The sequence below is a fragment of the Gracilinanus agilis genome, chromosome 1 (assembly GCF_016433145.1).
Source record: "Gracilinanus agilis isolate LMUSP501 chromosome 1, AgileGrace, whole genome shotgun sequence".
NCBI lineage: Eukaryota > Metazoa > Chordata > Mammalia > Didelphimorphia > Didelphidae > Gracilinanus > Gracilinanus agilis.
In genome coordinates, this window is record NC_058130.1 from 285997773 (window position 1) to 286011160 (window position 13388).

At 41.3% G+C, this 13388-nt stretch overlaps 2 pseudogenes; one reads left to right on the forward strand and one right to left on the reverse strand.

Moving 5' to 3' along the window:
* The first annotated feature begins 1893 nt into the window (after nt 1–1893).
* On the forward strand, nt 1894–3792 carry LOC123250966 (annotated as a pseudogene).
* Nucleotides 3793–8441: 4649 nt separating this feature from the next.
* On the reverse strand, nt 8442–8976 carry LOC123250973 (annotated as a pseudogene).
* Nucleotides 8977–13388: the final 4412 nt, after the last annotated feature.

A 13388-nucleotide genomic window follows, 5' to 3' on the forward strand; every position in this document is an offset into this window, starting at 1 on the left:
GCTCAAAAACTGACTCATGTATTGCTGTATGATTGATTTCTGTAACCTTGAGTAAAATTTAACCTCAACCTTGCCAAATTCCTAGCCCTTCCCTAAGGCTACACTTGGGAAGACTGGCCAGTTATCTCAGTCTCCTTATTTTACCTAAAACAATCAATTAACATATGTATCAAACAACTGTAGATGCCTTAGGCCATATGAACTCCTGATCTAGGTGTTAGCTCTACCTATTGTTTTAGGTTCCAACAGTTTGTATCTCCTGGTGATTTACCTCATAGTGCCAATGTATCAGACCACTTGTTTTTTCCCTTCCCCCTATACTGTTGTAACCCCAGTAAAAGAGCAGTATGTCAGCTAAGGGTTAAGCTCTGAACCATCTAAGCTCTTGACCATCAGAACTCTGAACCATGTAAGCACTTGACCACCAGAGCTTACATGCTGTCTGACTACCTTATACCAGAACTTTCTTTGTCTGTGTGTCTTCATTCTCACCTTACGTTCTCTTTCCATTAGTCCTTAACCCTTAACCCATTTTCTCTCAGTCCCTGGTTCCCCTTTCTGAGTGTCCTACCCACTAGGAATCTTTGTGGAGTTGGTGGACAGCTTTATTTGGAACCCAACGTGGGGCATGAACCCACGACCCTAAGATTAAGAGTCTCTTGCTCTACCAACTGATGTATACCTGGATTGCTACAGTGTGTAAAAGTAAGGACTCTGTATTACAGCCTCTTCACTAGCTTTGGTGTTAAGGGGATGAGAGGCTAGTAGGAATGTGACCCTTGTTGAAGGGGAGCCTGGCCCCAGAGAATCGAAGGATGCAAGGGAAACGATTCTCTTGGAAGATTGAAGGGGCAAGAGCGATTCTAGAGAAAAAGAAGTAAAAATGTGGCAATTTGTGTTATTTAGAATTTTCCTCAGGAGAGTAATGTATAATTCTCAGAAGGAAATGTATGTTTTATAATCTATAATGTAAAGTTTAAATTCTTTGAGAGTAATTTCAGGATAAGGATTGTGCCATCTCCCCACACCATGAAGATGCCTGAAGAGCCTTCACTGGATCATGAAGATCCAAATTTGAACTTTGAGGTGCAGTTGATTTGAACTATGGGGAGTTGAATGAGTTGAATGCATTTGTTTTGAATGTACACTCTTATGCCAAGAGGGGACTGCCCCAAATTGGCTTTTTGTCAATGCAGCTAGTTTTTATCGTCTTTTCTTTTATCCCCAATTTTCTGTAATTTAGAAGTTGACTATGATTTAAGATCCACCAAAAAAAAAAAAAAAACAAAAAAAAAAACAGTCTTTTTTACCAGATCTCAGGGGGGTAATGTGTTATTTAGAATTTCTGGCGGTTCCATTTAAAAGTATTTGACAAACTTCCTGTGGACGTGTGGGGGACTTTGAGAATACATTTTCCATGATCCAATGGGTTTCCGGTTTCTGACATGATGATGTCAAGCAATGGGAACCAACGTAGAGCGTGACTTAAAATTAGGGGTGGAGCTTGGGCTCTCTCTCTTGTGTACAAGACAGACAAGTTGGGAGAAGGTACCAGAGGCGGGATTTTTAAATTGCCAGGCACGTGGTCCGATTTTATTCTATCAACATGGGCCTAAATAAAATATTAGTTTTCCTCATAATATCAGCCTTTATCATTTTTAATCATTACAAGTTGTAGTCTTCAGCTTTTTACTATATTGGGATTCATGCCATGCAGGCGTGGAAGGAAACTAAGTATTGGAGAAGTCTCATTTACTTGAAGTTATGCAGAAGATGGTGCCGAAATATAGGGCATCTTTAATATCTGGGTTGATTCTCCTTCTCTATGTGCGGCTAGAGCAGAGTAGGTAGGGTGGATACTTTAATTGCTAGTACTGTGGTTTTGCTAGCACCATGGCAACAATGATAATTCTCTTGTTTAAATTCAGGGAAAAGCTTCCCAAGATCACAAACTGGATGGTAAAGGATACTCACAGCATTCACAGCACGAACCTGCAGTACCTGGTAGAGAAGATCATCTGGACTCTAATCTGTGAGTCCAAGTACTGGAAGGAGGAGTGCTTCGGGCTCACAGCTGAGCTTGTTGTGGATAAAGCCATGGAATTGAGGTTCATGGGTGGCATCAATGGTGGCAACATCAAGCCAACTCCTTTTCTGTGCCTGCCCTTGAAGATGTTACAAATATAGCCAGAGTAGGACATAATAGTAGAATTAATAAAAAATGAAGATACTAAGTATGTCTGCATGTTGGGGGCCCTATACATGAGGCTGTTGGATTCTGCCATTGACTGTGTTATGGGCAGTATGGTGCTTCTGGATTGGGCCTGATAGAGAGATGGCCTAAGGTCCTCAGATGGTATAAGGACCTAAGCTGAGTAAGGATAGGAAGCCTAAGTGAACACCAAGGTTGAGGAAGTGAACACAAAGTCCCCAAATATTTGTAGCTCAACTAAGCACCAGTTCCCACCTACAGTGCCCAGGACTAAGTGACTAGGTGAGAAGCTATGAACTAAATCACACAGCTTCCCTGGTTACTTGTCTTGGGGTTGAGTTAATGGATAGATGTTAATGATGAGGATAGATGTTTATGATAAATGGATAATATGGTTGACTGCAATTTAGCTAAAGTATTCCCTTTCCTCTTAGATGCAAGAATGTTAAACTGATCTTTAGGATTAACCCAGCCTTCACCTAAATGAGCTTTAAGAATTTAATTATAATAAACTCAGGGGAAGGATCAAGGTTGAGGAATGAGGTGTTGGGAATCAATTAATAATCAGGTTGTGTCAGTTAGCTGGAGAGGTTCCTCTCCCTCTCTGGCCTTGGTCAGGCCAGGCACCTTGGTCCTGACCAGATGGACTGAGGGTTGATGGTGTTTTTCTTGATAATCATGTAATTGGCATATGTCTCACAGCTCTATTCAGTAGCTGATGATGTGGTAATCAATGAAAACAGGATTGGAAACAGAATACAGGTAACTTGAGCAGGTTGCTTGGTCTACCCACCCAGCCACCCAGGGTCCCCTTCTCACAACTGAGAGATGGTTTGATTTAGCTTCTGCCTTTTTATAGGGCTGGCAGCAACTGCCTTTTGCTCCTTGGCTCATGGCATCTGGGTAAGTTCTAAATTCCACTGTTGGTTGTCACTCATCCTGTTCTCCATTTTCTTATCAGAAATTAATATTACAACTGTTATAAGTATCTAGAACCTCTTTACAATGACAATCAGGAAATTAAGAGCCAGAACTGAAATGGGGAATTTGAGCTGATGCAAGTAGATAAATTTATTGACGAGCTACTACACAGAGAGTGGGTTTGTGACACTATCCTGCCACGGCTTCAGAAGCTTTTCGTGTTGGAAGAAGCTGGGCAGCTGGAGTCCTGAGTCAGTGCCCTGGAGGAGGACATGGAGGATGTGGAGTCCATTGAGGAGGAAGAAGGGTACAATGATGGCAAGCTGGAGACAGCCCCAACCCCAGATGACCATCAGCAAAGTTACCAAGAATAGGACAAACTCCATCACTCCCCAACGCTGTGCTATAAGCGAAGCCAGAGCCCATTTCCCCGGAGATGAAGCCATTCTCCCAAAAGGAGGAGTCTACCCCCCCCACAACCCCAAGAAAGACATCACACAAAGAGCCAAAGATGCCACTGGAGCTGATCCTAAAAATGGGGCACCACTCCAGATCTGAATCTCCAGGCTATCATCTGGAGCCACAGACATAGGAGTCACTCAAAGGCACCTGAAAGGTTGAAGAAAAGCCACAAGCAGAGCCAGCTGGGGAACAAGTAGGTAATGCCCACCTGCCTGCCAGTATCCTAGGATCCAAAGGCACAACCCACAAGCCTGGCCTCACCACCCCTGTGGCAGTGGTCTTTGTGTCTTCTGCAGCTCTTCCTGCACTGCCCTGGTTTTTATGACTTTATTTTAACTTGTCTAAGCCAAGCCATGTTGAGTTTTTGTGACATGAAGACTTACTTTGGATCCTTTCCCATTCCTCTAGTGGGAGGAACAGGATGTTTCACCCTAAGGGCTTCCATGACTTCTTTTGTACCCCATTTTCTTTTTTCTGATCACATGAGGTTTATCTGCAGACAGTAAACTGTGATTGACTGTAGGGAATGATGTCCTGGCCCTTTCCTTTGGTAATTTGTCCTTAAGCCTCACATAGCCTGTTTGGCTAATTAATAGTGTCTTAGAGCATATTTTTACATGACTATACAGAGCTTTAATTACTTTGTCTGAGAACAGCCTGTTCATATCCTTTGACCATTTATCAATTGGGGAATGACTTGTATTCTTATATATTCAACTCATTTCTCTATATATTTGAGTAATGAGACCTTTATTAGAGAGACTTTAAAAAAATTTTTATACCATTATTTTTTTAAACCCTTACCTTAGAATGAATACTGTGTATTGGTTCTAAGGCAGAAGAGTGGTAAGAGCTAGGCAATGGGGCTTAAGTGACTTGACCAAGCTTACACAATTAGGAAGTGTCTGAGACCAGTTTTGAACCTAGGACCTTCTGTCTCTAGGCCTTGCTCTCAATCCACTGAGCTACCCAGCTTCCCCCACCATTATGATTATTGTGTATTATTCTCTATTCTATTCACCCTGTTTATGTTCTGACATCCTCCTCCCCCGACTTGCCCTTTTTTCTACCAATCTTACCCTTTTCTCTTCTCCTCCTACTTTCCCCATAGGGTGCGATAGCTTTCTCTATATCCAATGATTGCCTATGTTTTTCTCTCATTGAGCCAGTTCTGATGAGAGTAAGGTTCTGTGTGGTGAAAGTGAAGGGATGGAGGTAGGATGGTAGGATGGAAAGGAGAGAGGAAGGTAGAGAAAGGGAAAAGAAGAGGTAGCAGTCCCCAGCCCAGACAGGGGTGTTGTGAGGAAGATTAATTTAGTATTAGTGTTGGACCTAGCAGGAAGGGCTGGAGGATTCCAAGATGGAATGAAGGAGCAGGAAGTGGGGCTTGCTAACCCTGGGAGATCTCAGAGTTAGGGAAAAACTGCATCCAGATTCGCTGGGATCCTGAGAGGTGGAGGCTTTCAGCAGTGGACAACAGACCTGCAGAGCAGCACCAAGTGGAGAAGTGGTTTGTGATCTGGTGGACAGCATTGCAAACTCACTCTCCCTACCTGGTACCGTGGATCACCTGGTGGAGTTGGTTCTTGGCATCCTGTGACCATCCTTGGATTTTCCGTGAGACCCCAATTGAAAGCTATCCTCAGGCCCTTTAGCTGAGCTGACCAAACCTGGCTGGAACCAGGTTTGGAGGAGCTTTCCCTGTGACTTCAGTACTGCTTCCTTTGGGCCCTGCCTGGCTTAGGTCAATAGAATAGTGTAGTCAGGTCCTTCCCTTGCCCCTGTGGTTTGCCCTTAGGTTGTAAGTATAGAATCCCTTATTCCCATCCTTCATTATTATTTCCCTCAATTAAACTGTTATAAACTTTTACCTTTTGTCTGCTGGTTCCATAGACCCTAGGTGGGCTGAGTGACTGTTGGGCCTGTCATTCCTATGACAGTTAACAGCTTGGCAGTACACCCTGGTCTCCCTATCCTGGTTGGTCATGCCTCTCCTTCAACCCATGTGAACCCACAAACCATGTAGTTACATTTTAATAATAACATCCCTAGTGCCCCACTATTATAGGGGGAAATAGACTAGAGCCCTCAAATGAATGATCAGAGAGCAACTTTAGGGTTTGAATAGCTAGGTTTTATTTTAATTAGAAGGGGAAAGGTCTAGGGAAAACTAGGAGGTAGGAGGAAAGGGGAAAAGGTGCCAAGAGAGACATCAGGGTTCAGGATAGAGAGAGCTAGCAGGTTGAAAGAGCCCAGCCAGCCTCCAAGGTCCAAGAGCAGACCCTCCTGGGTAGAAAGAGCGCCCAGCCAGCCTCCATAGTCGAGAAAGCTCAAAGGTGCCAAACTTTCCCTTTTATACTTTCTCTGACACCTCCCACAAAGGAAGTGGGAGGTGTTGGGAAGTTGTAGCAGAGAGAGTCCTGGGAGTTGTAGTCTCCAAGGGCTTAGGATAATCCCAAATGACACACTTCCCTCCTCTTTTCACCCCCTTCTATTTTTCCTTTATCCCTCTTCCACTGCATTCTTTTTTCATGCCTTAATTTTATTTTATATCATCCTATAGTCAATTCACATCCTTGCCTTCTAGGTATACTCATAACTGCACTAATAATGATATCATTCTTAAGAGTTATTAGAATTATATTCCCATGTAGGTAAACAGTTTAACCTTATTGACTGTGTTTTGATTTCTCGTTTACCTTTTCATGTTTTTCTCTCCTTTTTCATTATTTTTCTATATTATTTTTTTCCTAACTCTGATTTTTAAAATCCTTTTTGAGCTCCTCTACTCTTGTTGGACTTGAGTCCAATTGCCATTTTTGTTGGAGGCTTTGAATGCAACAGTATTGACTTGATCTTCTCAGTTTGTTTTGATCTTCTTATCACCAAAATAACTTTTTATGTTTTTTTATTTTTTGCTCATTTTCCAGCCTTTTTCTTTTATTTTAACTTAAAAAAACATCCTGTTAGTGTTGGGCTCTGTACCTGTCTTGGGGAGGAAACACTGTTCCAAGCTTTAAATTCTTTTTACAGTTGCCTTCAGAGCTAGCTCTGGGGATCTATAAGTTTTCAGTTCTTCCAAGGTGGTCTGATTTAAGGAGAGGTGTATTTAATACTCTCTCAGGTTATGATCTGATCTATGAGTAACCACAAGCACTCTTTTCCATCTTGTAATTGTGACCAGGTTCCTCTGTGGCCATAAGTGCTGGTGTTAGTCTTCAGTATGGGCCCTTACCCCGAAATTTCAACTTAAATCTGTGTATGGGCAATGTAACAACCTCTTTCTGAGCACCTGTTTGTCCCCTGAGAACTACTGAAGCCTTTGTTACTGATTCAGTTGCCCCCAAGGCCTGTTGCCAAAGTGGGGTCTGCCTTAATGTGCTGCTTTGCACTCCACTTCCATCCCAGTATTATAGTTGTTCTAATAGTTCTAATGATTCTAAGTCGTTTTCAACCAAAAAATTATTTTACCTCATCTTTTTTTTTTAAAGATATTTGAAATACAACTTTATTATGATCTAAATAAAAAAAGAATGGGAATGACAGTAACAAACAAGATTCACCACTGAATGTGATGGGACTACAGCAGTTTTATATTTGAAACTCAAGGGGACATAATTGTATTCCAAAACAGCTAAATAGTGAAATAGGTATCTAAATGATACTAGGGTGGTATTGGGATTTTAGATGGTCAAGGAATGATTGTTAGGACCAATAATCAGAAGTATCTCAGGGTTTGAGAAAGCCAACAGGATAAATTTTACAGGATACCCAAATGATATAAAACAGGGTTTATTTTAAGGTAAGGGAAGGAAGGGAAGGGAATTGGGATGATCTAACTAAAGACTATAAAGAAACCGCCCACCAAATCCAGTTGTTATCTTCTTAAAGTTGGTAACTGCACTATCAATAACCTCTCTACCTAAAAGTCCCAGTTCCTACAATACATACATCTCACTATCCAAATTCTCCACCCCTACATGGTGAATAGAGTTGGAAAGGTTGGAGGTTAAGCAGGAACAAGGGCTCAAAGGGAAAGGATCTCACTGACAGATGGCTTTAGATGTCTAGCAGATCTTTAGGAATATCTGTCAATTAGAAGCAACCAGATACACACATAGGAACACATGAACACGCTTGTATCAGAAGGACAGCCACAAGAAAGGGCTAAGTGGTCAAACTCACATGGTCCACCCAAGGAGTTCAGACATTCCAGATTTTATCTGCTTCCAGAAAGAAGCTCACACTGTCACTTCTCTAGAATTTTGGAATCTTCCTGCTTCTCTGCCCTTCAGCAGCTCCTGTTCTTGTTCATTTCCTTATTTCCTTATGACAATACTCAGGTCCAAAATATGAATTATATATTTTTTAACTACCACATTCACTCCAAAGCCTATTCATCTCCTTTAGCATCCCAAAGATTAAGCACATGTTCTGCTCAGCTATATGATAAAGTGGCAAACATGCTGCACCACTGACATCACAGGACAGTTCCCTATTGTAAAGAGGAAATTGGAAAAAACCATCTAAAAATGTATATATTTCTATGGACAAGGGAAATGTATCAAAACTACATTTCCCTTGATCCAACATGGTCCAACTGGTTTCCGTTTCCGACGTCTTGACGCAGGGGAGCGCTTAAATCTCGTGGGTTAGGAGGGAGTGGGTCTCTTTGCCAGCAAGCTCTCTTCTTTGGCGAGTAGGAACTTGGCTAGGAGGCAGTATGGTGGCGGCAGTTTTGAATGCTTACAAGCGCGTGGTCTAATGATTTTATCTATCAACATGGCTTTAATTAAAATACTAATATATATATTTATACCAGCCTTTATCATTTTTCATATTTACACTATAAAACTAGACTGCTGATGCTGGGCTCTAGCTTCATTCCCTTACAGTTATTAGGGAGCTCAGTCGTCTGAGGAATGTGTAAGTCCTGCTCATACTGTGCTGCCAGTGCTGGGTCCATGACATCCTCTGGAGGTATAAGAGCAGGCATGGCAACAAACTCCAAACAACAAACTCAAATAAATTTTCTAGCAAGCCAAAATAAGGGCTTCCCAAAGTTGTAATTACTTTTGGCTGAAATGTCATAATACTGAAGATTCTTCTTCCTATGGAAGACAATTGATTTTGCCTTAACCTCTCTGTCCTTAACATCCACTTTGTTGCCACACCACACTATAGGGATATTTTCACATTCTCATACCAGATCTCTATACCAGTAGATACTCTTGTAACTCTTGATTTTATATCAAACATAATTGCACACTGAGCTTGGATGTAATAGCCATCTCTCAGACTGCCAAATTTCTCTTGGCTAGTATATCCCATACCTTAAATTTAATAAGACTTATGTTAGTATGGACCACAAGGGTATCATAAATGAAAAGTGAAATTATTAAATGTGATATTAATAAAATATTGTGGACAAACTGAACTGGACTCAGGAAGGAGAGTAGGCTGGATTACTTTGGGGAAATTGTACTTTTAATGGGCTCAAGATTTTCACGAAAGCAAAGGCAAAAAAAAGATTTTTAGTGCCAACATCTTAGTAGAATTGCTATGTGACAGGCACATGGAGAGCAGTGGAGAGACACTACTTAGTGGTTATGGGCAGGATCACCAATTGCCAAAAAAGTACAGGAGTAAAAGTGCATCATCTTGGCATATGACAAGAAGAAATAGTGAACTAGTCATGTAGCAAGATCAAGGAATGACAGGTGGACACTCAGATTTACTTTCTGGAACTCTCTCAGTATGGGGAGAAATAAAGGAAGGACTTCCTATAATGAACTTTTAGGAGATTATAGACAAGTTCCATAAGATGGGAAAACAGAGATTAATTGTGATCTGCATCAATGGAAGGAACTTCCAAATTAATGAAATCACAATGAAATCTCATTGCATCTTTTGTTTTTCTATTATCTATATTTCCTAGTCTTATTCTTTCCTTCTAGAGGAACCTTATTTATCATGAAGAAAGAAAAAGTTTAGCTAAAATAACACATCATCCAAGTTATTCACTCCATTGTTCTTCCTAGTATTTTTTTATGCATTTGCTTAATTTGCATCAATTTGTATTCTTTGTGTCAGTTTTCACTTGCTTCTCTGTATTTATACATCGTTTCTTTGGGGTGTTCTATCATTCAGTTGTGCCTGATTCTTTGTGACCTTGTGGACCCTTGTGGACTTTTTTCTTGGCAAAGATACTGTCATGGTTTGCCATTTTCTTCTCCAATAGGCTGAGGCAAAATAGAGGTTAAATGACTTATTTAAGGTCACATAACTAGGAAGTGTCTAAGGCTAGATTTTAATTGGTTTACCAGACTCCAGACCCAGCACTCCATCTATTAAGCCATCATTTCTTGTGCAGTGATATCTTATTATATCCAGGTCCATTTTGTTATGGGAAGCCAATAAGAGAATAGATAAAAATCCGAGACTCCTCTTTTGACCCCTTTTGTGATCCTTGTGATTTCTTGTTGAAAAGTATTGTGGCCTTATTGAAAAGCTTTAAGTTCCTATCAAACCTAAATTTAAAGGGCTAACACTGTTAACACAGCAAAGAATGCTGCTGCCTGTTATAGCCAAGGCCAAGATACTCCCCAACTTGGCTTTCTGATAAGAACCTAGTCAAAATTCAGCCTTGGCCTTAGTCTGTTCTGAAGCCAATGTTTTGTCTTTTGATGTGACATAATTTGTAACTTCTGCGCATCTGCAAAGATTCAGGGGGGTTCTTTTGTGTGAAATGAGTCTTGAAATATATATAATAAACTCCATGCTCCTGGAGCCAGAGCTAGAAGCATGAGGTAAAAGACAACTCCCTTGTCCTGTCCTTATTTCCTTATCAACTAAGCTGTCCTTATCAGATTATCAGAGATGATAAAGAGATCTCCACATTTTGTTACCTGAAAGAATTTAAATTTAGGTTTTATGCTATGTTTTTATTTTTGTTTTTTTGGCTTGGATAGATTTGCTTGCCATCCTTGACTTAATTTTTAGGTTAATTATTTCTGCTTTGAAAGCTATGAATTCTGACTTTTTTTCCTCTTCCTAACTTTTTTTGATGGATTTTGTTTCTTTTTTGAACCATTCTGGAAATTTTTATTGTTCCATTGTGTTGTAGAAATATGTAGAGATATATATTTAGCTAGCAGAGAGAGTGGACTTGGCTGGCAAGAGAATTTGGAATCTTAACACAGGGGACCCAATGACTCTGGCAGGCGGGCAGTTTGAAGCTGTCTGGGAGAGCCTGTGGACTTATGGTGGATCTGGTCAGACTCAACAACTCTGAAGCTGTTTCCTTGGATCTTGAACTGTGATATCTTCAATCAAGCCCAGTGAAGTAGTAAAGTTGAGAAGTGGATTTAATCTGGTGTGGTGGACACACAGATTATCTCATCTCCCTCTCTTCACACTTGGATCTAACTTGTTGGGGTTCCTGTTTTCCTGTACCAGCTTTGAAGAAATCATCTCTGAACATCTTTGTGAAATTCCCTGTTTCCCAGCAAGACCTTGCCCTTGTCTGCTGACAGTTTAGCCCAGTGATTGGCAAACTATTCCCCTGCAGGCCAGATCTAGGCCATAGTTTTCCCATCACATCCAGATGTACTACACCCCCACATCCAGATGTAATGATTAGGGAATTGCTTAAGGCAGTGATAAGCAAAATACTGCCTGGATCTGGCCTGCAGGGAAATAGTTTGCCCATCACTGGTAACCTATAGAGTAGTTTGATCTAGCCCTTTACCTGGGGTGGAGATTTAGAGATCTTAGTGGCAGTTTACCTGATCCCTTTCATTTCCCATCCCACTTATTCATTAAACAGTTTAGTTATTACAATCCTGCCTTGTATGTCCTTTCCAGATACTAGGTTGACACACTGAACCCACTGTGTATTGAAGTTACTTTCCCTGGTTGTTATTCTGTTTTCAGTTATCCCCAGCTGAGTATTGTTATCTGTTAATTTATTTACCCTTTTCAGTTCTCTTTAGTCAGTTCTAACTGACAACCCACTTTTCCCCACTTTAGTAAGTGACTTATTTAGTCACTCACTACACTTGTCTTTTGATATTTCACAGAATTCTATGCTTCATCTGGCATTGGTTCACTTTAATTTATACACAAAATAACCAGTAAGGACAATGATCAGTGTGTGTGAGATAGTAAATCCAGGACATTAATAGTTAGGATGAGTTGGGCAAATTCCAAATCTAATACACCCCTACAATACCTGGGTATGATTTTGAACCACAGGTATGGGATAGTTAACACTCCTTGCCACAACCCCAAGATGACATAATCAATCCAATCCTCCATCATTGTTCCCATCATTGCCCAAACCGACCAGCCACATACATTATCAGTGGTATTATTAGCCACAATTACTGACTAATAACAACTAATAACAACAATCAATAACAATAGACAACAACAATTACAATTAAGCACAAACAACAGAGAACAAAACACACACACACACACACACACACACACACAAATGATAAAAAACCCTTTCCTGGGGCTACTCCAGGCCTGATAGTATTTTGCCTTCCCACAGAGATTTTATGAATGACCTGGGGTGGGGGGTGAGCAGTTCTGAGCAGCTCACCACTGGTTAAGAACTTTCAGCTCACAACCAATGGCTGAACCCCTCTCACGGAATGTTCAAATCTTCTCAGTTTCCAGTGTGGCTCTGGCAGCCCAAGAGACACTTCCTGTCTACCTCCCTGTTACCCAGCCATCTGGGGTGTCAAAATGTTAAGGGAGAAACCAGGGAAAGGTGCCTTGAACAGTAAATATGGGTCCAGGTGGGTGTGAGATACAGGAATGACAGGAAGGGGCCCACAAGTAGGGAGACTAAAGTTTAACAGCAAAGGGGTGTCTGTTACTGAATTGGCTGTTAGGTCCAACTGCCACTCTGAAGCACCAAGATAGGCCTATGGTAATCAGCAAAGTAAAGGCCGGAGTTTATAAGTTAAGGCAGCACATTTAATCAAGGACAAACTAAGATTAAGGATGGGAATAGGGTTTACTACACTTAAAAACTAAGGGCAAACCACAGGGGCAGGGGAAGGACTTGACTACACTCTCCTATGATCTAAGCAAGACAGGGCCCAAAGAAAGCTGTACTGCAGTCACAAGGGAAAAGTTCCTGCCAACCTGGTTCCAGCTAGGTTTGGTCAGCTTAGCTGAGGACCTGAGAGTGGGCTTTACTTGGGATCTCACAGCTAATCCAGGGATGGTTTCGGGATGCCAGGTGTCAACTCTACGAGAACAGGCGATCCAAGGTATCCAGGCAGGGAGAGAAAGTCCACCAGATCACAAACCACTTCCCTACTCAGTGCTGCTCTGCAGGTCTAATGTCCTCTGCTGTAAGCCTTCACCACTCTCAGGATCCCAAGGAATCTGGATACAACTCCCCTAGCTCTGAGATCTCCCAGGTCAGCAACAGTTTTTGTCCCAACCCCCAAGGAGTCTCTCTCAGGCACAAGCCACTTCCTCCTTCCCCTGCATTCCATTCAGAATGTCCATGACCTCCAGCTAAGGTTTTTCCTAGCCTGCTTACACACCTACTTTTAAACCTATGCCTCTTACACCTTTCTATGGTAATGTTTGACAAGAGATCTTTGTACTCTTTTGGAGATTAGTACTTCCTTCTAATTTTAAGATCCTTTCTGTATCACAGTGTTGGCTCTAAACTTAAAAAATATATTTTGAAATATATTTTTATGTGAACTATACTTCCCATTATATCCCTCCTCCACCCAATCCTAGAGAGCCATTTCTTACA